The 25,349-nt window shown below is 39.0% G+C and overlaps 1 protein-coding gene and 1 long non-coding RNA gene across 4 annotated transcripts in view; one reads left to right on the top strand and one right to left on the bottom strand.

The window, feature by feature from the left end:
• RBPJ (recombination signal binding protein for immunoglobulin kappa J region) overlaps positions 1-25,349 on the top strand; it is a 199,408-nt gene that overhangs the window by 82,029 nt on the left and 92,030 nt on the right. The window lies entirely within an intron of this gene.
• On the bottom strand, positions 452-24,302 carry LOC116148146 (uncharacterized). Of its 2 annotated transcripts, XR_010381723.1 has the most exons (5): positions 24,199-24,302; positions 19,017-19,102; positions 6,556-6,738; positions 1,863-2,124; positions 452-739 (listed from the first exon to the last, which is right to left on the bottom strand). It is a non-coding gene; the product is annotated as an uncharacterized LOC116148146 (long non-coding RNA). The 2 variants fall into 2 exon arrangements; XR_004131662.2 differs by lacking the exon at positions 452-739 and having other exon boundaries at positions 1,823-2,124.

Genomic DNA, 25,349 nt, shown 5'->3' with positions numbered 1-25,349 from the left:
CCCCTACAGTAATTAAGATTTTTCAGCCCCCCGACTTCCTACCTAGTGGAAATAAATTCTGGTTTTGCAACTAACAACTATTTGGTTAGAAATTGACATTACCAAGTCGAGACTGTCCCAAAGTATCATATCTGGTTCATATCAACTTATATTTTCTGTTTCATTTGGGATGAGAAAGCCTATTGTGTAGCCTTTATCCCTAAAACAAGTTAAGCTTAAATATTCCTTCAAACATGGATCTCAGTGACCAGACTCTAGAATGGCATTTCTGCATAGCATCCACACCCCCAGAAAAGTGTTCTGAAGCCCCAGACCACCACTACTATGGTGGTGCCCAGGCCCTGGCGATCTGGAACTAACAGGATCTGCCACCTTCTTTCAGTGTTCTATTGCTGCATAACCAATCAGCCCCAACTTTTACCATAAACATCTACTAGCTCTACCCCTCTTCATTCCACCTGTCTCCAGTACAGGAACAGCTGTATCTCTATCAGTAGATGTGGTAAAATCCCCCACTGTCATTTCAGAGAGTCTGCTCCAAGATCTGTCTTGACATTTTAGCAAACAAATATTACAGCCTGGTTCTTTCCACAGCTTGCAAAGAGAGACTGTGAGAGAAGGGAGGTGGCTATAATTTGGTGGCCAAAGACAAACATCATTATCTATAGCATATATGTTATCCATGGTAGTGGCTCCGTGGGTCGTGATTGCCATCAACTCTGAAGTCCTCACTGAACCCCTATGTAAAAATAGCATGTTACCAAATGCAGATTCCAGAAAAATCCCCAGCACCATCTTCCACCCAGATTGCTACTTCCTCAATCTTCTCTTACACAGAAATTCTAGAGCCATCCTTGCCTGAATATAAATTATTACATGTATTCCCAGAGCTTAGCACAGCTTCTGATGCTAGTTTGCTGCATATGTGAACAAAATTACCCACTAAGAGTCCATTTAAGTGTTTATTCTAAAATCTTCAAAGTATTTTCTTTTTTTTATCCTAGTATAGTAATTTCAAAGACTGCCTTTAGTCATCACTCTGGGAAAGTGATTATAGAACATGTACTGTGGGCTCTTGGCTAAATATATTTTTCTATCTTACATGTGATCTCTCTGTCCCCCAATATCCCATAATTCATTGTTCTGATTGTGCTTAGAACATCCTGTTCCTACCAGATTGTGAGGACTTTAAGGGCTGGAATTTGGAGTTAATCTTCTTTGATTCTGTACGGTATCTTACAAACAGCAGGTGTTTACATCAACATTAATTCAGTTTGTGTAATTTCCTTATCTGAGGGGCATCCTTTCTTTTGTAAAAGGATGTTGTAAGCTAAAAACTCTAGTTGGCATGTTTTCAAGTGGAGAAAAGCCAAGGAAAAATAGCATGGTCTGGCAGGAAAAAGTGAGTATTGGTTTTGAACCATTTTACCCGTATTCTTAGATCTCTGCTCAAAAACAAAGGAGCTTTTTAGATCATTAAGAACAGAAAAGAAAGAAAGGAAAAGAAAGATGACATAAAATGGAAGAAGATGACTAGGGAAGGGTCTAGCCCTAAGTTTGCCATTCACTTAAATGTCCTTGAGCATCTCATTTAATTTCTCTGCTTCAGTTTTCCCTCTGCACAATGAGGGAATTGAACCACATGACTCTGACGTGATTTCCAATGCAATGATTCTAAGGTGTTGGGGCACTAGAATTTCCTTTAATAACAACATCTGGGAAGAGCAAGTTCTGCTATTTGTCCTCACAGTGTTCTCCAAGAGGATAGACAGGTAACTGTAGACATTTTATCAGTTACCTATTGTGACAAAGTACCCACAAATTTAGGAGCTTTAAGCAAGAATGCACATTTATTCTCTTACTGAGTTTCTGAGGGTCAGGAATCCGGAAGTGGCTTAGCTGCATGGTTCTGACTTGGGAGTCTCTCAGGAGTTTGTAGGTAAGAAATTGTTTGGGGGTTCAGGCTTCTGAAGACTTGACTGAGGCCAAAGGGTTGGTTTCCAAGATGGCACGCTCACATGGCTGTTGGCAAGAGACTTGAGCTGTTCATCACATGGCCTTCCCTGTAGGGCTTCTTAAATATTCTCAGGACTTGGCAACTGGCTTCACCCGTTCTTGAGTGATCTAAGAGTGAGAGCAAAAAGGAAGCCACAAAGTTTTTAATGACCCAGTCTTGCAAGTCACTCTGTCACGTCTGGCACATTCTATCTGCTGGAAACAAGTTACTAAACACAGCCCACACTCTTATGGAAAAGAAATGGAGCTCGACCCCTTAAAAGGAGGGATATCAACAAATTTGTGAATTTACTTATGAATTTGTGAACTTGTTTGAAAACCCCCATAAATATCACGTGCCGGTTAAAGTAGACTGGACCAGCACTGCAAGGGTATGGAAGTCACAGTAAGGAACATTTCTAGAGTGACTCACTGTTTAGAAAGCATATTCCCATGTTTTCTCAAGTTTGGTTGTCCCAACAACCCAGTGGATTGACAACATTAATATCCCCATTTAGAAATTAGGAAATGAAGACTAGATGATTTTTATAAGGTTATTCAGCAAGTGAGTTGTATAGCTGGGAATGAAAACCAGGTTTTCTGACACAAAACACAAGCTCTTTTCACAACCCTTCAAATGGGAAAATTGGCAAAAAGGCCTTTGCACCGACAAGTGTCCCTGGTGAGTTTGACTATTCTTTACTGCCTATTTTTCCTGTTTTATTAATTTCAGTATCTATTGTCAATTTACATACTTCTAAAATTACTTGAGGCAGTCTGCAAATGAAGTATTTAGGAAGAAAGTAGGAGGAGTAAATACTTCTAGGCACCAGAGTTGATCAGATTACCACACTTGGCAATGACTTCGGTTCGCATTTTTCTGGCAGGGAAGGTGGAGAGAAACATGATAGGTTACAGGGTTTCACTTTCTGACAAGCGTGAGCATACAAGTTATCATCGCCCGAAATCAAGTTCAAGAAGGAATTTAGCACATGGATCTGTGTAGAGATAACGCCACTTGACATCGTGGTCGGTATCTTCAATCCTGCTTGTACGGAAGACAGTCTCATTTTCAACCCTGTATATATACACAGAGAGGACATACATCACCTTTAACTTGATGAATATATTTGAGCAAGAGGCTAAGGAAAACATGGCCAGGGCACATCATCTTCTAATTCCTTTATAAATTAAGAAACGGTACTTGGAGAATATACATGAAAAATGGTTAATCTGTCTGCTGGACTATCTTTAAAACATTTTTTTTTTAATTTTTCTTTTTTAATGGAGGTACTGAGATTGAACCCAGAACCTCGTGCATGCTAAGCATGCGATCTAACCCCGAGCTATACCCTCCCCACTGCTGGACTACCTTAAGTATCAGGAATCATAAGTGAGGCTGCTTGAATGACCTGCTAAATCTCATTTCTTTATCTTCACATCCTCTAATGTTCTATCTTGTCAACTAAATGAAGGGTTTCAGCTATCTGCTATAAGGGAGCAAGGAACACTAATACAATGTTATAGAAAAATGTAAAGTAAGTTGGACCACATGAACTCTAAAGTCCCTTTCTGGGTACAAATGCTGTGATTCTGTGACTTTAAGGGTGAGATACCAATATGCACTCTTGTCCCCATGGAGAGCCAGCCCACTTTGGCCTGGGTGTGAGAAGCTATGCTGCCAAAAGCCTTGGCCAATTTTTTCCCCAAAAGGAATTTCAAGTATATCCAAGCTCCTGTGTTAGTGACTGATTGAAACCAAAGCTTTATGCCGCATGACATAGGATCCTGGAAGAGATAACTTCAGCCTGAAAAAAAGTTCAGGCAGGTGCAAGCAGCTGTCCAGTCCTGCTATAAAAGAACTCAAGTTTAGCTCCAGTGATAATGTGCCTTCTTCCAAGTACTCTGGTCCTGTCAGTATCTCTCCATTCAGCTGAAAAATACACTCTAAATACTCACCCCAAAGAACAGGACTTCGTATACTCTGATTTAGATATTATAGTACTTATAAATATTTCCATTTATTAATGGGACTCCTCCTTCTAGAATAGAATTGTGAATGAAATGCATAAAAATTAATAGCCCTTATTTCTGTTTTAAACCAGTCGGTCTTCCTTCGATGAAGTAGGTAGATAATAAAGTAAATAATCCTTTAGTTAAAAAAATAAAAAGCATTCTTCTTGAACACTATTTATGTGCCCTGAGCAAATAGATATTCACTTACAAGGTTTTGCTTTCTGTTTATTACCTATATTTCCACAATACTTGGTAGAGAAGTGTTGCAAAGAGACAGAATGAATGTGCATGGGAAAAGAAAAGAGAAATGAGTGTTACTCTTTGTGCAATAATCCAGGGTCCAGAAAAGGAGGCAATTAGTGTGGAGAAGCTACTTGTCAGACTGACTAGTATATTTAGATGCTCTTCTGGTCCACTGGCCAACATCTGCATTAGCCTTAACAATGCATTGCCTTTCTGATTTAATAGGACATCGTTCAGCATAATCTTTTTTTTTATATCAAATAGAATTGTGAGTATTAATTTTCATGGCATATAGAAAACTCCAAAAGTTGGAAAACTACTGGGAAGATGTTATGAAAAGTTGTCATTTAGAGTAACAGAAGAGGCTTAACAATCATACAACTTCAGAGCAACAGGGAAAATGAAGACACTAAATTGTGAAGGGGAAAAGTCTATCAGGGAATTGTGTGAACTGAGCAAATATTTACCAAGAAGAAAAGCTAGTGAAAGTCCTTCTGAGCAGATAGAAGGAGTGGCAAGGCAAGGAGGTCTTCCTACATTCAGGAAGGAAAGACATTTGAATATAGCTGGAGCCCAGAACTCAGGGAAGGGAGTGAGAATGGGAGGAACGGCTGGAGACAGGGGCAGAAGCCACACTTGTAGAGCCTCACAGGCATGTTAGGGGTCCTCTCTGGCTCAGCCTGGACCCCTTATCAGGCCTGCGTCAGCTCTCAGCATCCTCCTTTCTCCGTTGGCTGCAGGCCCTCGAGGCTCTGCTAGCTTTCTTCCCTCTGATAGCAATCGCCACCCACCCTTTCTCTTGCCTCTGGAAGGGAGTGTCCTCAGCTCCCAGCTTCTTTGTATCCTGGAGGACAGCACACAGCTTTGGTGGTGAAAGGATTTTCAATGCTAATTACAATGACAAAATGCTTGAGGAATAAGAAAAGTAACAGACTTGTATATGGGAAGTTTTAAACTTAAAAGTAACATGATTTGATTTACATTTTTGAGAGATCACTTGGGATATTCTGCAGAGAATGGATTGTAGAGGGTAGTGGGTAGAGGAGAAGGAGGGAGAAGGTGGGAAGGCAGTGCAGGTACCTAGAAAGAGGTGATGGTGCCCTGAACTAGGATGTAATGGGTAGATGGTAAAAATTATTACATGTAGGGTACAGTTTGAAGATAGAACCCACAGGACTTGCCGATGGATTGCATAGGGTTGATGACAAAAAGACAGGAATCGAAGATGAACCATTGAGTGGGGGAGGGTATAGCTCAAGTGGTAAAGCACATGCCTAGCACGCAGGAGGTCCTAAGTTCAATCCCCAGCACCTCCTCCAAAAATACACAAACCCAGTTACCTCCCCCACCCCTGCCAAGATAAAATAATCAAATAGTGCAATAGTAAGTTGAAAAATAAAATAAAAAATAATAAAAAGATGAACCACTGAGCACCTAGATAGGTGTTGCCCTGCTCACCAGGCTTTGCCCTTCCTAGCTATGAGCCTTTCTAGACATTTCCTTTAACTGAGTAGTTTGGGCTTTGGGATGAAGTGCTGTAAATAACTGAAAACATTTAAGTAGGGAAATGACAAGTTCATTTTTTCTTCTCTTCCATTAGGCTTACATTTCCTCCATCAGAATGACTTTGTTGGGTGAGATGACAAGTGTGGCTGCTATGCAGGAGGAAAGGGTGTGAGTGTGGATGTGTGTGGGTGCACACATGTATGGGGAAGAAAAGTGCTTCTTCCCCCATTCACAGTGTAAATTGCTTTAACTGTCTCGTCTTTTTAGACAGCAGAGAGTTGGCTCTGACGTGATGGAGCACAGGACAGAACACTGATGAGATAGGGGTGAGAGAAAATGCTCACGGCAGCAGAGGAGGTAACAGGTGAGGGATTCCAAAGGCCCACTTTACCCTCCTATACCCACTTCTCAGAACTGGTTCTATGAAAAAAGCAAGTCAGCTGGAGGTCCCTTCCACCCTTGTTGGCCAGGCTGCATCAAGGAATCAATCACAGAGCTGATTTGGGGCTCAAAGGAAGGGCAATGGTTATAGGTGTTCACCACCTTGGTCCCTGCTCGTCCGATAATTATACAATTTAAGGATGTCTGAAGGGAAAGGAGCCCCTTAAGGAATTCCTAAGCCTTTCTGCTGGCCTCACATTCAGACCGTGGTGCTGGAGAGTTACCCCAGGGGCGCAATTAGAGGAATAGTGTAACCATATAACCACAGTAAATCACTTCACCCTTGTGATGCTTATTTGATATCAGTAATTGAGAAAACAGATTCTTCTCCATTTAGAACTGCTATGACAACACCTGAATGAATGAGCCCAGAGGAGTCCAGAAGGGTGCAGTGGAGTGAAAGTGTTCCCTCTGCCTCCACTGAAGAGCCTGCCTTTGAGTCCATCGTGAGTGGAGTTTAGAGGAAATAATTGGACGCCTTGAAATGGCAGATTCTGTAATCACCAGTCGTGGCATGGCTTCCTGATGTCGTTGCTTCTGTAGAATAGAAAAGATGCTCATATTGAGCACAGTGATCTCCCATTATAATTATAGGAACACAAAACTATTAGTCACATCCCTACCTACCCCGCCTCTGACAAGGCTCTTTTTCTTCAGCACTAGGGAGCTGGGAGTAGAACTGGGCCTGAAACTCAGCTGTTGAATGTAGCTGCTAAGTCTAAAGTTGTGCATGGTGTCCCTGTGTCAGAGCAATGTTAATCATGCTCAGTGGCAGTCTAGTGGCTTAGGGAAGAAAAGCACTAGGGCATTTATTTACTCATCTGTTCTCCACTCTATTTCATAAATGTTTTAAGGAAGCTGCCATATACGAACAATTAGAATCTTACTCTTTACCTTGATGAATGACAAATGATTTTATTTTAACCAGTGACATTAATGTTTACATTCTATTTTCTCCCAAGTAGAATATTTTCCTTTGCACCTAATACAAGCTTCATATTTGCAGTTGGCTACCTACCACACCCTCTCTGAAGATCAAGGTCACAACAAAAGAAAGAGCATTCTGTTAACAAGCAACATCCATTTAAAATAGCAATACTGCTTTCAAGGTTCTGTTATTATTCAGACAGGCACTCAAGGCGATCACTTCCTTGGATCACTTTCTTGGCACACATAGAAGTCCAAATGTAAGATGTACTCTGTGGGCAACTGTCTGCTTATTTTCCTTTCTAGACAAGTGGTTAACCCGTGTTGAATATCCTATGTTTATAGAATTCCAGAAAGGTTATGTCATAGAAATCACTGGTGTATGTGTGTGTATGTGTACGTGTGAGAGAGAGAGAGACAGAGAGAGACTTATGGAGAGAATGTAAACTGAAACATCTTGAGGAGAAATCCATCAGCGTATAGTGACTGAGAATGTCCACAGAGGATGCTGGCCTTCACTTCCATGTGTTGCTTATTGTGTGCACTATTTTCAGTTTTATAAGCAGGAGAATAAAAGGATACACCCAAGTGGCAACAGGTGAAAAAAACCACCAAACAACTAAAGTCAGTCATATCAGTTTATTATGTCTATCATTTGTAAAGTTAAAAAACTTCTTGGAGTGGGGAGATTATAGCTCAGTGGTAGAGTGCCTGCTTAGCATGCACAAAGTCCTGGGTTCAATCCTGAGTACCCCCATTAATAAGTAAATAGATAAATAAACCTAATTACCTTCCCCACAAACCCCCCCCAAAACAACAACAAAAACACCTTCTTGAAGTCATAATCAGATGCAAAAAGCCTTAATTTACATTAAAAAACTTCAATTCATTTTGTTATAAAATCTCAGGGTTCTTAAATGAGCCTCAGCTTCTAAAATAAACAGAGCGTATGAAGGAAAAAAATAGAATTTATTAGAAGGAAAAAGTCCCAGAGGAGCATTTATATTTTTAACATTGCCTTAAATTGAAAAAAAAAAAAATGTTATTACATGGTTTATCCCCATGAACTTAACTACTTTTTCGGGGGAAGAGTGCTATTTTAAATTCAGGGCTTTGTTTCTGATTTTATTTTATTTAAAAAAAAAATTTTTCTTTAACAGAGGTACTGGGGATTGAACCCAGGACCTCACGCATGCTGAGCATGCGCTCTACCACTGAGCTACACCTACTCCCCTGTTTTGTTTCTGGTTTTAAAATCACAATTAGCATAATCACTAAAGAAAATGTTTCTCCTGATATCCAAAAAACAGCTTAATGTTTTAATTTATCCAAACTACCAACTGAATGCTACAGGCCATTTTGAAAACCTTCCCTAATCCTTGGATATATCATGCTTTCTGTTATATACTTTCAATCACTAATCCCCGGAAAAAACATACCTTCTCTCATTTTCTATTCCATGTTTGCTATTGTTGTAATCTAAGTAGGGTCTCTTTGTAAAAATGAAAAACCCACAATTGAGTCTTACATCCTGTGGTCTTGGAATTTTAAAATTTCATTCAAAACACACATTATAAACAAAGTCTCCCAAATGACCATCTAGAGAGGAATGTGGCAAAAATCCAGGAACTATTGTAATATTTGAAACTAGCATAAGCACAAATAATCAGTATGTTTTTTTCAAGGGGGGATTAAGGGTTGCAGTTTTACAAACCCTACAGAGGATTTACACGAGATGGGCAAAGCTAAATTCCAGACTCGTTGTGTGTTCCAAAAGTAACCAAACCCTTTACGGTGAATGAAGAGGAAGAAGTATTAAAAGGACCTTCTTGATAACTAATATTTGTTCAATATAACCATAATTTGAGGAAACATTCTGGCTTATACGTTCCTATAAAACTCAAGTTCAAAGCTCTACGCTTGACAGGCAGTTCTTTAACACGTTAGTTAGGTGATTATTAACAGTGGAGACGGATTCAGGGTGGGAGGGGGTGGTAGAAAGAACGACAATGGACAACACCAAAAATGATGTCACCAAGTCAGGAAAATCCAAATTTTAGAGGCAGGAAGACCAGTGGAGTTATTGAAACACAAAGTAAGATTCTGAAAAAGCACTTTTAAGAAGTAAATCTGTCAAATGGATTGAAGTAGAATTAAGACTAACCATTTTAGAGGCATTTAAAATTGAAACTTGTAAGAGAAAAGTTAGGGCAGTGAAAACTATTATTATCTGAAAATATGCAACCTGTCCTGTAGAAACATCACGTTTCCCTCTAGAAAAAGAAAGAAAAGAAAGAAAGAGAGAAAGAGAAAGAGAGAAAGAGAGAGGGAGGGAGGGAGAGAGGAAGGAAGAGAGAGAGAGAAAGAAAGAAAGAAAGAAAGAAAGAAAGAAAGAAAGAAAGAAAGAAAGAAAGAAAGAAAGAAAGAAAGAAAGAAAGAAAGAAAGAAAGAGAGAGAAAGAGAGAAAGAGAGAAAGAGAGAAAGAAAGAAAGAATGGAAGGAAGGAAGGAAGGAAGGAAGGAAGGAAGGAAGGAAGGAAGGAAGAAAGAAAGGAAGAAAGAAAGGAAGAAAGGAAGAAAGGAAGAAAGGAAGAAAGGATCAAGGAAGAAAGGAAAGAAGTTCATCTTCTCCTTCGCCATCCACCCCCTCATCTTAGGCCAGGGCCCGGGCTCCCACAGAGACTCTTCCAACTAAGATGCAGGAAACCCAGTCACAATTCAAAATGATTCTTCTTGCAAAGTTGAATGTACTATCTTTAAGTGTTTCTCATTTTACACCTCAGCTGTTGGGGGGTCTACTAATTTATCAACTCTTCTAAACCTGTTGAGAAGAACATCCTTAGATGAGGATTCACCCTAAATTTCATGCTATTTTCAATAGCATTATTAACACCTAATGTAGATCTGCAGACACCGACAGTATCTAATTATTATTTTTTTTTTTTTGCCCATAGATAGTTGAATGTGAGTAGATTTTACCACCTCCATAGTGTTTCAGTTTCAGTTTTAACACACTGTTCTGAGAAACTTTTATGAACTAACATAGCATTTTAGGCTGTTTTGCTTTTAATCATCATGAAAAGGCATCAATTCACTGGGCAGAACAAAGGAAAAAGATTTTCTTTGTTTAAATGATACGAATTTTATAACACACAAACAGGAATTACATTATCCTGACAACAAACTGCTTCTCAGAAATGATAGTTATGACTGCTTTTAAAATAACATAGTAATCACTCCCCTTCTAGATAGATAATTATTTCTGAATATTAGCTCTGATAATACATGACCTAACAGGCAAAATGAAATGGGAAGTTACGTATTGTAAATTTTTTTAAATGATGCTCTAACACTTATGACAAACCTCAACATACTGCCACTCCTTTCACAGTAATATTTTTTTTCTTTTTAGTGAAAACCCCTTAATGAAGAAGCAATGTTTCTGGAGGAGTAGAAATAGCATGAAATTATAGGTTATCCGGTATACGTAAAAGAGTTCTTGACTTGAAGGCAGAAAGATGGCATCAAATCTGGTTTGTCCACTTCTGACCCAGATGTCCTTTGGCAAATCACCTGAAATTTGGGAGTTTCACTTCCTTCACCTATAAATAGGGATAAAAACCATCTAACAGCGCTTGGTCAGGGGTAAGAGTTGGCGGGTGGATTATAATGTGAATAGCTGGTAAGAGGCTTTGCCCATTTGTAATTGGCACTGAGAATTTGAATGCTCATCACTTTCCTTTTCCTATGTAAACTTCACCAAAGAAAGGTAGAAATATCCAAGTCTATACTTTTGAAAGGCCTTGGTATCTACATCCTGCTAGAGTCTAAGAGTAAGCTTAAAATTGTAAAGGTTGTTGCTCTCTACTTGCATTGTTTGAAAATCTTTTAAAAAGAAATTACACAATTGAAGCACTTGGAGCAGTTTAAGCACAATGAAAGGAATTTACCATGAAGAGGGCAGTTGATCTGAATAAAGTCAACTTCCTTTTCCTCCTAGCATTTTTACTCCTGCTCAGTTTTTTGCATAGCTTTCATCATTATTTAAAACGGCCTTACTTATTTGTTTACCCTTTTATTATCTGTCTCCTCTTTGAACACAAGTCCCCTGAGGGCAGTGATCTTGTCTTAGCTTGCTCAAACCTGTCTCCCCAGCGCTTACCAGAGTACATGGCTCATGGTGCTTAGTAAATATTTCTTTTTGAATCAATGAATGACAGAGAAATAGATTCAATAAGATGAAAGTTGGATAAGACAAAATGAGCCATCAGGGCCCTGAATGGTGTATTTGGTGGAGCTGAGGCTGTAAGGAGGTAACTGAGATACCTGATGGCAAATTTAGAAGGTTATACTCAGACAGACTCAGTCCATCTGGCCCTGTGTTTCCAGACAGGGACCTTCGGGTTGAACTTATGAAAGTTACAGATGAATATCCCAAAACATCCAAACAAGGAGGGGACTCTGCTGATCAGATGCCTATCTTGTTATGACAGGCTTTTTGCTTATGTATTGTATGTATCTTATTCACTACAAACATATGAGGTGAGTACTAATATTAACACCCTTTTGCCAAGTGATCCCAGAAGTTAAGGAACATACCCAAGGTTAGCCAGTTGGTATGAAATAAATTCCCTCCCCTGTGCATCACACGACTTCCATTAATTTCCTTTAGTAACTGTTATGGGTCTAAATTAAAAACAGACATCATTATATTGTTTAGATCCCTTTTTTTCAGATTCTACTTTTTGCTGAGGCTTGATAAACTTGATTGCTGTAAAAAAGAAAGTTGATTATGGACTATCCTGGTAGGATACTCAAGACACTGGTGATAGGATTTTCTTTGGAGAGAGCAACTGGGTTCCTGGGAGACCACAGCCAGAGGGAGTTTTACTTTTCTCTGCATTTAGTGTTGACAACTAAAACACAGGATGTCCACTGAAATTTGAATTTCAGCTAAATAACAAATAATTTTTAGTGTAAGTATGTCCCAAATATTGCATGGGACAAATTTATACTAAAAATTTTTTTGTTGTTTAACTGAAATTCAACTGTAACTGGTTGTCCTGTATTTTTCTTTGCTATTCCTGGCAACCCTAATGTGCATTCTCTGCTGTGAACTTACAATTTTGTTCCATGTGTATACAATACCCATTCTAGAGATAATAAAATTTAGGAAAATAAAGCAGTTTTTGCTATTTGCCACATATTTAAAGGCAATTTTAGCTAAGGACAAGAAGTAGACATGGTATAGATTAAAGTTAAAAATGAGGCCTAAGGATAATTTTTTTTTAAGTATAAAAGGGCTAAATTTGCAAAGATGATTTTGTTGGCATCCATTTTGCCAGAAGATAACAGCTAAGGGGGAAAAATGTCTGAAAACACACTTCCTGATGGAATTGTAGACACTGGAGACCTAAAGAAAATACCTCTTCAATCATGGATCCTGGGACAAGAGTAAGTCAGGAGAGGAAGAAATAGTTTTCTGAATTTCAGGTATCTTCAGCTCCACTACTTAAGTAGATTGAGCTTTAGAGCTGGAAGGAAACTTTCGGATTTTCTTTTCCATTTCTCTATCATTTCCTCTACATTTGAAAATATGGAAGTTCCATTTCCAATTCCATTTCTCCCCTCCACACCCCTACCCACCAAATTCCCTGTAACCAGCTCTCAGGAGTAGCCTAGAGGTGGTGTCTCAATTCTTAGGTCCTCAAGGTAACATGAGCATATCTATTATGTAATTATCCTACAAGTCCCAAGCCTTTGGGTTAGTCAAAAGGTAAAGGAAAAAGTGACCCAGTAGGCCCAGCAAGGGCAGATGACAGGAAAGATCAGAAAAGCCCACAGCATTCACATTCTGGCTGTATCTGCAACTTAGTTAGAAAGTTAAATTTCTCCAGGCCATAGCCTCCTTGGCTATTAACAGGGGGAGCAGGAATCTTATTCAGGGGTGTGAGAGGATCAAATGAGATCATGTACATGAAATCCCTTGGATTAAGATGGTACTCAATAATTTCAGCTATTAATTTTATCTTAAAATAAAATCTGTTCACTTCTGAAATGTTAAGGAATCTCATCCTTGTCAGACATATAATCTCAAACTTACTATGACGCTAAAGGGTAAATCAACTGACATAGTGACGGCTACTTTCTAATTTTCCATGCAGCTTATTATTTATTTGTCCACATTCTAACATTTATATCAGCATATGACTAAGTTAAGGTTATGATCATATGGACTTTTAAAATATCTAATTGAATAAATTTTAATTTTTTCCTGCCTATTTTTGGTTAACAGCCTTATTGGGATACACTTCACATACCACATAATTCACTCTTTAAAGTGTACCTTCAGTGGTTTTTCAGTATATTCACAAAGTTGTGCAACCATGACCACAATCAAGTTCAGAACATTTTCATCACTCCAAAAGAAGTCCTATACCCTTTAGCAGTCACTCACAACACAACCCTCCCAATACTAGGAAGTCCTAACCCTAGGCAACCATTAATTTACTGTCTATCTTTATAATTTTGTCTAAACATTTGAAATACACAGAATTGTCTAGTACGGGGCCTTCTATGACTTGTTTCTTTCATATAGCATGTTTTCAAGGTTAATTCATGTTATAGCATGTATCAGTAGTACTTCATTTCTTGTTATGGCCTAATAACATTCCATTTTATAGATATATCACGTTTTATTTATCCATTCATCAGTTGATGAATATTTGGTGTGTTTCCACTTTTTAGCTGTTATGAATAATGCTACCATGAACATTCATGTACAAGTTTTTGTTTGGACATAGCTTTTCAGTTCTCTTTGGTATATACCTACTGCTGGATCATACAGTAACTATCTTTAGCCTTTTGAGGAACTGTCAGACTGTTTTCCAAAATGCCTTTATCATTTTACATTCCCACTAGCAACATATGAAGGCTTCAATTTTCTACATCCTCGGCTTCAATTTTCTACATCCTCGACAACACTTGTCATTATCTGTCTTTTTGATTATTGCCATCCTAGTGAGTATGAATTGGTGTCTCATTGTGGCTTTGATTTGTATTTTCCTGATGGCTAATGATGAATACTTCTCTATGCGGTTATTGGCCATCTGCATATCTTGTCTGGAGAAATATCTATTTAGCTCCTTTGCTATTTTAAAATTGAGTTGTCTTTTTATTATTCAGTTTTAAGAATTCTTCATATATTCTAGATACTAGATCCTTATCAGATATATGATTTGCAAATATTGTATTCCATTCTGTGGAGGGTCTTTTTCACTTCCTTGAGAATGTGCTTTGAGGCACAAAAGTTTAGTTTTGATGAAGTCCAATTTATTTATTTTTTTTCTTTTGTTGCTGTGTTTTTGATGTCATATCTAAGAAACCATTGCTACTCCAAGTTCATGAAGATTTATCCCTATGCTTTCTTATAAGAGTTTTATGATTTTAGGTTTTACATTTAGGTCTATGACCTATTTTAAGGTAATTTTAATGTATGTTGTAAAGTTTGGGGCCCAACTTCATTATTTCACATGTGCATATCCAGTTGTTCCAGCACCATCTGTTGAAGACTATTTTTTCCCCATTGAATTGTTTTTGCACTCTTGATGAAAATCAACTGACCATAAATATAAGGATTTCTGTTTGGACTCTCAATTCTATTCCACTGAACCGCTATGTCTACCTCGTGCATGTACCACACAGTCTTGATTACTGCAGCCTTATAGTGAGTTTTGTAAAGGGCAAGTATAAATCCTCCAGCTGTTCTTTTTTAAGATTGTTTTGGCTATTGTTCCTTAAATTTTCATATAAATTTTAGGAACAGCTTGTCCATTTCTGCAAAGTTGGGATTTTGATAGCAATTGTGTTGATTCTGTAGATCAGTTTTTGAGGAGTGCTGCCATCTTAATAGTATCTTTCATTCCATGAACATGAATGTCTTTCCATTTATTTCAATCTTCAAAAAATTTTTTCCAACAATGTTTTGTAGTTTTTGAAGTATAAGAACTATATTCCTTTTGTTAAAATTATTCCTAAGTATTATATTCTTTTTGATGCTTATGGGATTGCAAATGTATAGAAACATAACTGATTTTTGAATATTGATCTTGTATCCTGCAAACTTGCTGAACTTGTTTATTAGTGCTTATGTATTTTTGGTGGAGTCCTTATATTTTGTATATATAAAGTCCTATCAGCTGCAAATAGAGACAGTTTTGGTTTTTCTTTTCCAATCTAGATGCCTTTTATTTAATTTTCTTGCCAAATGGCTTGGGTAGAACTTCCAGTACAACGCTGAATAGAAGTGGTCAGAATGGAAATCTTGTCTTCTTGCTGATGCTAGTGGGAAAGCATCAGTCTTTTACCTTTAAAAATATTGGTTCTGGATTTTTTGTAGCTACCTTTATCAGATTAGTGAAGTTCCCTTCTATTCCTAGTTAGTTTGGTGTTTGAAAGTATTTTGTTGAGAATTTTTGTGTTTATATTTATTCATCTGTAGTTTTCTTTTCTTATAATATCTGTGGTGAATTTTTTTTTTAAATAATAAAAATAGCTAAAAATCCACAAGGGTATTAGGTCTTCTCCCTGCCTTGGCTACCCATCCTTAGCCACTCCCTGGTACTAGTTCATATGATTGATTTATAAATACACATATATACATATATATTATATTACCAGCTATTTGAATAGAAACCTTTTTACATTCCTTAACATTTGTAGTTATATAAATAATTTTAGAAATATAATCTGATACTCTGAGTATATGATACAAGATGTTCTCTATCAGGTTGTAATAATAAAATAATTTAAGTTTCTATAGCAAAAATAAAAAACTGAAACAAAGCTCACAATCATAAATTCCACTTCTAGAAGTGTAACTTGTGCAGGTCACGCCCTCTGAGTCTCAGCTACAACAAGAATAAAATTAACTACTTGCACCTTTGTCCTGAGGACTGACTGGGAAAATGTTTGTGAGAAGGCTTGGGATAACATAGACTCAATCATATTTATTGTCACGTCACAAATTGCATATCACAGTATCCCTTTAAATAGAAAGCTGTCCTGCTGCGTGTTGGATTGGTGTACAACTTTTTAAAAAAGCCTCTATTTCATAAAACTGAATACTTCTGTATGTAATCAGTTTTTCAGAAGTTGTCTTTCAGTTCTTAAGTCCTTTTTTTTTTTGGCCTAGATTTTGTGATTTGTTGCCTATTTTGGAAACTTGGAAAGTACCATGCAAATACAGATATAGCTTTGCTAGTTAAAAATAAAATACTTAGTGTTTGCTGGTGAAGGAAAATATGATGCTATGTAGGTAGAAGTGCGTGATGAAAATCAGATTCACATTTCATAAGACCATTTCTGGAGAACTTCAGACTTTAAAAGTTGGAGCCAAATGCTTCTCCCAGACGATAGTTTATGACTCTCACTGAAGTCAGAAGTAATTCTGAGGGTAGAACTTAAGCAAGTGTTTTGAAAGCCGGGAGGAAAAAAAAAAAAAGACCGATGCATAAATTTCCAAATCTTCCTAAAGTACTTAGATGGGAGATGATTTGCAGTTAAGACCTTGAGAAATGGGGGGAGGGTATAGTTCAAGTGGCAGAGTGCCTGTTTAGCATGCAAAGGTCCTGGGTTCAATCCCTAGGCTTCTCCTAAAAATAAATAAATAAGCCTAATTACTCACCCCTCCCCCGAAAAAAAAATCTTGAGAAATGTTTTTTTTCCACTAGTGGGGTATTAATAATACTTTAATGTAATTTATTTCACTTTCCACAGAATGCTAATAATGCTAGAATTTTGTTAAATAACCATTTAAGAGGCAAATAGTACATGTAGGACAATACCAGTTATAATATCTAACACAAAGTCCTTAAAGATTCCTTTAAATAGAGAGTTTCTCTAACGCATTTTACAAATTAAATATATTGCTATGAGACTGAGATGAAACTTTTCTATTTTTCCTATTGCATAAAATGAAATCTGTGCTCAATATTTATTGATAGCTTAATCAGAAATTATCTTAAATGCTTTTTTCTTGCAGTAATGGCAAAGATTTATTTATTTATTTGTTTGTTTATTCATTCATTCATTCATTTATTAAAGTATAGCTGATCTACAGTGTTGTGTTGGTTTCTGGTGTATAGCATAGTGATTCAGTTATGTATATAGATACATTTTCTTTTTCATACTCTTTTTCATTATAGGTTATTACAAATTATTGAATATAGTTCCCTGAGCTATACAGCAGGACCTTGTTGTTTATCTTTTCTATATATCATATGATAATCCCAAACTTCCAATTTATCCCTCCCTGTCCTTTCCCCTTTGGTAACCATAAGTTTGTTTTCTATGTCTATGAGTCTCTTTCTGTTTTGAAAATAAGTTCATTTGCGTCATTTTTTTATTTTAATTTTTTTATTATTCTTTTTTTTTTGAGGGGGGAGGTAATTACGTTTATTTATTTACTTATTCTTAGAGGAGGTACTGCGGGTTGAACCCAGGACCTCATGCATGCTAAGCATTTGTTCTAGCACTTGAGCTATAACCTCCCCTCTGTGTCATTTTTTTAGATTCCACATGTAAGTGATATCATATGATATTTGTCTTTCTCTGTCTGACTTAGTACAGTGATCTCTAGGTCTATCCGTGTTGCTGCAAAAAGATCTACTTCTTTAATTCCCACATGTTGACATAATGACAATTAAAATTTTAAAAATTGAGTGAAATGAAAAATATTGACATATTGACATAACGGAGATTTAAAAAGTGACAATGTATAACTTTGATCATGATGTTCAAGGGGATTCTCCATTAGTTGGCTGTCTTTGACAGTTAGGTCATTTCATAAGATAGGAATTGTTTGTTATCTTTCACTATTTGTCAGTGCTTGACTAGACTGGTTCCAAAGTTGATCTTCTTAGTCCTTAGTCTATTTTGGACAAGGGTGCTAGCCACAAAGGTCATATCTGCAAGTTGATGCTTATCATTACACTATCTCTGACAGAGAGCAACACAGATGCAAAGAGTGAAACCATTCTGGTAGGCTTTCTTTGAAGAACTGATAAAGGTCATCTCTGTGCCCCAGGTTAACAGTAACATGGGCCAGAGGAGAAAATATAGGGATCTTTTCCTCTTCTATTGATTTGCTATATAACCAGACTCAATTTTTTACAAATAAATGCACTAACCAAAAATAAATCCAGTAAACTTAAAGATAATTCTTGCCATTTAGTTATCTAAAGAATAATCTGGTTTGATCTGTGCAACAGGATCTCTAAGGCAAGTAGTCTTAGTACATCTAGTAGAAAAGAAAACTGAGCATTGGTGTGGGTGGTAGAATTTCCTAAAGAAGGAACAATTACTGAGTACCTACTATGGAGTTATTCCATGTAATATCTCAACTAATTTTCAAAATGACTGTAAACAGTAAGTTTTACATTCCCCATTTGCAGATGAGGAAAGATTAGCTGCCCTAAATTAGCCAGCTGGCTGGTGGCGGAGGTCGGGTTCAGTGGTAGAGTTAGTCCAATGCTTTTTCCTTCCTACCCTGGCTGTTTATTTAATTATGACTGCTCAATATTGACTCAACACAGAACCAAAAACTACTACAAAATATGATACATGACAAAGGGGAATATTTAGGAAATCAAAATTCAAGTATATTCTTTTATAAACAGGTAACTGGAATTTTATGATACATACAGTGTTGTCATTTTTGTTATAGATAGTGTTAACTGGCTTTATCTTGTTTATGTCATTAAAAGAACAAGATAATAGCAATCACACATGGAAACATTTTCTTCCAATTACATTAGCTATGAAAACTTTTGACAAATTATTAGACTTATACACATTCTTCTCACCAAATGTACATTTGATTCCACTCACATTCTCCATCACTAGAGAAAATGGCCTGTTCTTCTGGCTTCACCTTCTTAAACTGCTGCACATGTTAAGCTTTGCTTAACTTGGACCTGCCAAAAAAATTAATAATAATTATAATAAAATTCCCAGGGCCAAAGAATCCTCTTTAAACTCAAACACAATTGGAAAGCAAAGGGTGAATATTTATTCTTGTTTCTCAAATTCTTCTGAAGCCCACTTGGTGACTCACTTTCAATATTCTCTTTATTTCTTTTAATCTGAGAGTTAGAGCTTATTTTCCTTATAGAATTGCATAGTCTTTATGGAATCCTTCTTGATACCCTTTCAATCTCCTGTGCATTTTACTAACTTTGATTAATACATAGTGGAAGATGATAGGGATACTCATTTAAAAAGGAAGTTACAAGGATAACAAAACCTCTGAGTTCAGAAACTACTGTGGAGGAAAAGCCTCCTAATTTCTCTTTGTTTTGTTGGAGGAGGTAATTAGGTTTATTTATATATTCTTTTATTTAACGGAGGTACTGGGGACTGAATCAATGACCTCATGCTTGCTAAGCATGCACTCTACCATTGAGCTTTCCCCTCCGCCCTACCTCCTAATTTCTCGTGTAAGTTATTAGTAAGGCTTTCTCAGGCACACAGCCACCTCAAACTCTGATCACATCATGACCTGCTTTATCTCTTCAGAGGTTCTAGTTAGCCATCGACAGCAGGTTTCCCAAACTTTTTGGACAAGGAACTTCTTAAAAATTAAGTAACAATACTAACGATACTGTCATTTCTGACTGGGGATGATAAAGAAGTGAATTAACACCAACCTGGAGAAAATCATTACTATGTTTGGCGATTTTAACATTGATTGTTGAAGTGTTAAACACATTATGACATGTCTTGCAAGAATTTTCATGAGATGAAGTTAATTTATGGATTCACTGAATACAAATAATGATGATAAAAATTAACACTACTATCACAAGTATGTTACAGGTATCATTCCATGTGCTTTAGACAAAATGAGCATTTTGAATCCTCATGACAACCCTATGAATTAGGTGCTATTCTCTCCATTTTACAGGTGAGGAAATTGAGACAATGACAGGTTAAATAATTTTCTAAGGTCTTACAGCTGGAACCCATGCAATGCGGTGCTAGAGCCCGTGTTCTCCATCATGGGGCCACCTAGTAAAATTTTCAGTGTTTTAGTGTGTTTCATGAATATGAGATGGTATAACTTAATCTTAGAATAAAACCAATGTTGAAATGCATCGCCACTATCTACTTCACATGTCTATTAGATATACACTCCCAAACTTATTCCTCTTAATATTTACATATTTCATTTATTGTTTTTAACAAAGAAACTATACGCCATTGTTTCCTTTAATGTGAAACTCCTAAAGAAAGATTATACCTAACTCCTACAACAAAGATTCTCAAAGCTCAGTTCATGGACAATTTGCATCGGAATTCCTGATCATCCTGCTAGAAATGCCTGTTCCTGGGCTTTAGTACAGATTTACTCATTCATGGTCTTAGGAAGGAATAACTCAGGTTATTCTGATGCCCACCAACTTTTGAGGACCACCTTTCTACCAGGTCCTTCTTGTGACCCTGCTTAGGCCGCCTACCCCTGCTTCTACATGCACCACCTGGAGTTCCCCTGAATACAAGATGCTCTTTCACACCTCAGAGCCTGAACATGCTGTTTCCTGTGCTTCTTATACTTCCTCCTCTTACTGTCTTCTGAACTCCCACTTAATAAAGATTCAGTTCAAAAGTCCTCCCCAAGGTTTCCCTGGGCCCATCAGGCAAGAGTTAGGTGCTCCTTCCACTGTACCCTATATCCTGCCATTGGTCTGTGTATTCTGTTAGCCAGGGATTCCCCTGAGATCTCTGCACTATCCATCTTTTTTTTTTTTTTAAATAGAGGTACTGGGGATGCACCCAGGACCTTGTGCACGCTAAGCACGTGCTCTACCACTGAGCTATACTCTCCCCCCAACACTATCCATCTTTGTAAACCAACAAAGATCATGCCTGACATGGAGTGGTAGGGGCTCTCAATTTGTTGTTTGAATGGACTGTGAGTTCAGTGTTACTAAATGATCAGAGTGAAGGACTGACAGTTCTGCAGTTCTCAATTCTACGGAGATGGGAGATCATGCACATGATTTCTATTAGAAAATAATTTCCTAGCAAGTGGGAGAAAGGAAACATCTTATTTGGTCATTTTTTTCTTCTTGCACATTTTTTCCTTTTCTTTCTTTCCCCCTTTTTAAAATGTTTTACATTTGGAATAGGCAATACATGTGCTTGGTACAAAAGTCAAAGGCTCCCAGATAGTTGACTGTGATCTCCTCAACTACATCCTCCAACAGTTGAGTCCCTTACAGTGAAGCAGTCATTGTTTTAGTTTCTCGTGTGCCCTTTCAAAGCCATTTTAGATACCCGTAGGCAAATAAGTATATATTTATCTACCATTATTTTGCACTTTGTTGTTTTTTTAACTTTGTGATCCTTCCACATAAGTAGATAAATAGCAGCCTCTGCTTATTAACAGATACATACTATTCAATTCTATGAATATATCAGGTGTGTTTCTTTTAAAAAATAAGATATCTCTTTATTGACATCTTGGTGGTTAGCAGTATTCTCTACCATAATAATGCTACAATAAACACACAGGTCATTTCACACAAGTGAGATATTTGTAAGATAGATTTCTAGAAATGGAACTGTAGGATTAAAAGATAGTGATAAGTTTTATCAAAATGGTTTCCCTAAAGATTACACCAATTTTCACTCCCACTAGCAACACATGAGAATATCTGTGTCTTTATGTCCTGCCAACGGTGTTTGCTGAGCTTCTAAGTTGGAAATTAAAGGAACCCCTTCAAGTTAAGCTAGGCTCATCTACTGGTCTAACCCAGGAGTAAGATTACTTTTTGCAAAAAGTCAACACAGGTGTTTGCTCTATAGGCTCCTTTCTCCTCCCCAGGCAAGCTGGCACTGGAGTGTTCACTACTGGTCTAACCTCCACATGGCTTTAAACCCTAAGAGGCTCAGTGAGTTTTCAGAATCATTTCTACTCTGCTTTAGAAGTGGAAAACATTCCATCCATCCTACAAATACTGAGCGTCTACCACACACCAGGCATTCCAGGTGAGGCATGAACAATGAATAAAACAGACAAAAGTCCCTGCCCTCATTAAGATTACATTGTAATGGGGCAAGGCACGGAGTAAACACAATACACAGACATGACATATGGTACGTTAGTTTATGATAAGTACCCTGGGAAAAATAAAGGAGGAAGGAATAGGAAGTATGAGGAGTTACTTTTGTGAAAGGTGGTCAGGGAAGGCCTCATGGTGATGACATTTAAGCAAAGACCTGAAAGCAGTATGCCAAGGAGCCATAAGGCATCTGGGGGGAAAGAACGAAGGTGGGAGGTGAGTGTGCCTGGCATGTCCGAGGAACAGCAAGGAAGGCTGCTGGTTAGGGCTCAGTGAGCAAGGGGAAGAGGTGAGGTCACAGAAGTCATGGGGTTTGGGCAGCAGGTCAGATTGTACACGTCCTCAGAGGAAAAGGAGGAAACCTCTGGAGAGTTCCAGAGGGTTACTCTGAATGCTCTGATGAAAATAGAGAGAGGGAAGGCAAGAATGGATGAAGAGAGAAACAGTGAGGAGACTTCCTGGAAACCAGGTGAGAAATGAGATGAGTTAGCCTGGGCTGGTTGCCATGGAGGTGTGGATGTGTTTAGACTGTGGGTCTATTTTGAAGGTGGAGCTAGCATGATTTTGTCAGATTGGATGTTGGATGTGAGGGGGAATGGAGGCGAGAAAGACTCTAAGGTTCTTGGCTCAAATAAGTAGAAGAGTGGAACTGTCATTTCCTGGGATGGAGAAAGACCAAATGCAGGGGGAGCATGTTTTAGAATGACGATGAGTTGTGATATGACTTGGAGTTACCATGGCTTTCCATGGCTGGGGGTCTCAGATGGTCAGGATTCCAAATTAAATTAGTGGCTGGACTAGACCATGACTGAAATTCCTTCTTGGGATGAAGGCTCAAAGGAATATGTGCCCATGGGGATTGTCTTCCTCCTGAGCCTTGCACTGAGATACTGCCTTAAATGTTCTTACACCTTCTCTTTTTCTGTGTAAAATATTTAATCAAAGGGATAGGCAAATGCACACACACAACCTTGAAAGCAATTAAGAAACTTGATTTCTTGTCCACTACATAACCAGCAGAACATGAGAGCCCCTATTAAAGGACTCACTGTCCTCCCAAAATGAAAAACTCACTTCAGTTCTACATTTGTGGGTCTCTGACGTCATCAAGACACCAGTTCTAGACAATGTCAGGCGAGACTGGTACAGAAAGCACACTGGGGCAATCTGAAATGTTCCTGACTGAAGACTGCAACCAGGAATTCACTGGACAAGTAAGTAATCCAAAAAGAAAGAAAGCACTTCAAAAAGTTGTCACTAAAGCAACTTTTTAGTGAAACAATACCTAAAATTTGGAATGAGTATTTCAACAAACACATAAAAAGCTCAAGGAGGGAGAAGGGTATAGCTCAAGTGGTAGAGTGTATGCTTAGCATATGCAGGGTCCTGGGTTAAATTCCCAGTACCTCCTCTAAAAACAAATAAGTAAACTTATACATCCCCTACCCCCTAAAAAGGTCAAGGAAAGCAGAACTAGTACTTTAAGTCATATTAGTGGAGGAAAGAAAAAAAAAAGAACAGAAACAGATATACAGGGATTACTTCAAAAGGCTAGGAAGAGAGATGAGGGGGAAGAAATCTTTTCAAAACTTGTGTCTTCGAATGGCTGGCGGAATCTATGCAACAATGCGGGAGAGCGCAGAGAGCAGAATTTTTTCCGAACCCAACTCGCCGGAGCAGCGGGGGTAGATCAGAAAGAAAACAACCAATTGCTAGAAAAGAGTAGCTAAGAGAGTCCAAACTTGTTTTAAAGCAAGTAAAGTAGTGGCCAGACTGAGTGACTCAGAGGCATGACTCAAACCCGACAGTTGGGGCAGTCAGCTCGCGGAGGCCGGGGGCGCGGCGTCAAGCACATTTTAGGAAAGTACCAGGCGCGTGGAGGGCGACAGGAAACCTCCCCGGGGAACGGCCTGGGGCTCCTCCTGCCCCAGAGTCTGACCTCTTACCATCCGCACCAGGAGGAGTTTCTAATCCCCTGGCTTCCTCTTCTTTCAGAGGCCGCCGCCCCACTACCCCTGCTTTCCTTCCACAAAGCATCACGCGGCGTGTGTGTGCGAGAAGTCTGGCCCCCTCCTAGCCGCCCGCCCTGCCACGCGCCCCCCCGCCCCGCCTCCGCAGCGAGCCGCTCCCTTCCCACCCCGCCCGCGCCCGCCGCCCGCCGCCCGGGCACGCGCGGCACGAACAGCGCCCGGAGCTGCTCTAGACAAACACCTGTCCCGCCTGGGCTCCGCGAGATTTGGGGCGAAAGCCTAGGCAACAGTGGGCGCGTTCTCGCGAGGTTTAGGAAATTTCCCACGGCCCGTGTTGTGTCTGAATCGAGTAGTGGAAGGCGGTGGGAAGGAGGTGTAGCGTGAGACGGGACTGCCCGCATTGGGCACATGCGCAGTGCCGCTCGCGCGTGCCGCGCCAGTCCTGCAGCGCCTAGAGCAGGTTTCGGGCTATGGATTCCAGCTCTCCGGGTTTTGGGGCTCCCTGTGGGAGGCAGTGCTGGATCTGGGAATCTCTAGGAATTGAAAGGGCAAGGGTGGGGGGAAGGAAGAAGTGCTGCAGGTAGGAAGGAGGGAGCGGGGTTCGGGCCCTGCACCTTTCTATTAGATGCCCAGACGGGCCAAGTTTGCTCGGGGGCTTCCAGGCTTAGGTCGCCTGAGATACACTTCGGGCAATGAGCAGCGTCCTTGACTGTGCGAGGCCCACGGGAGGATCTTGGCAGAGCCTGTCTCCCTATACACCTGGGTTCACACATGTCTGGGGGCTGGATGAGGTTCTAGGGAGGCTTACACAACAGGCAGCTCTGTCCAAGAGGGACCTCTGGCTTCAGTGCGGAGTGGGGAAGTGTTGGCTCTCAATTACAACCCAGTATTCACCTCTGGAGAAAGCTACGCGGCGCGCTGGCGTGTGTATGCGAGGTGGACTTGAGGGGTGTTTTTGCCAAAGGCCTGACCTCATTTTACACCCAAGGAAAAGAAAGCTAAGGCAACAGAGCTCAGTTGCAAAAGTTTTCCTTTTACAGAGCTCTGGAGAGTCGAAACACGTTGTTATCTTGTCTGTCTCTCTGCTAGCATGGGGGTCGAATGAACTGAGAGAGTTCCTGGTTTAC

This window comes from Camelus dromedarius, chromosome 1 (genome assembly GCF_036321535.1).
Source record: "Camelus dromedarius isolate mCamDro1 chromosome 1, mCamDro1.pat, whole genome shotgun sequence".
In the NCBI taxonomy this organism is placed as follows: domain Eukaryota; kingdom Metazoa; phylum Chordata; class Mammalia; order Artiodactyla; family Camelidae; genus Camelus; species Camelus dromedarius.
The sequence above is the reverse complement of the archived record's forward strand: the minus strand, read 5'-3'. Positions and strand labels throughout refer to the sequence as shown.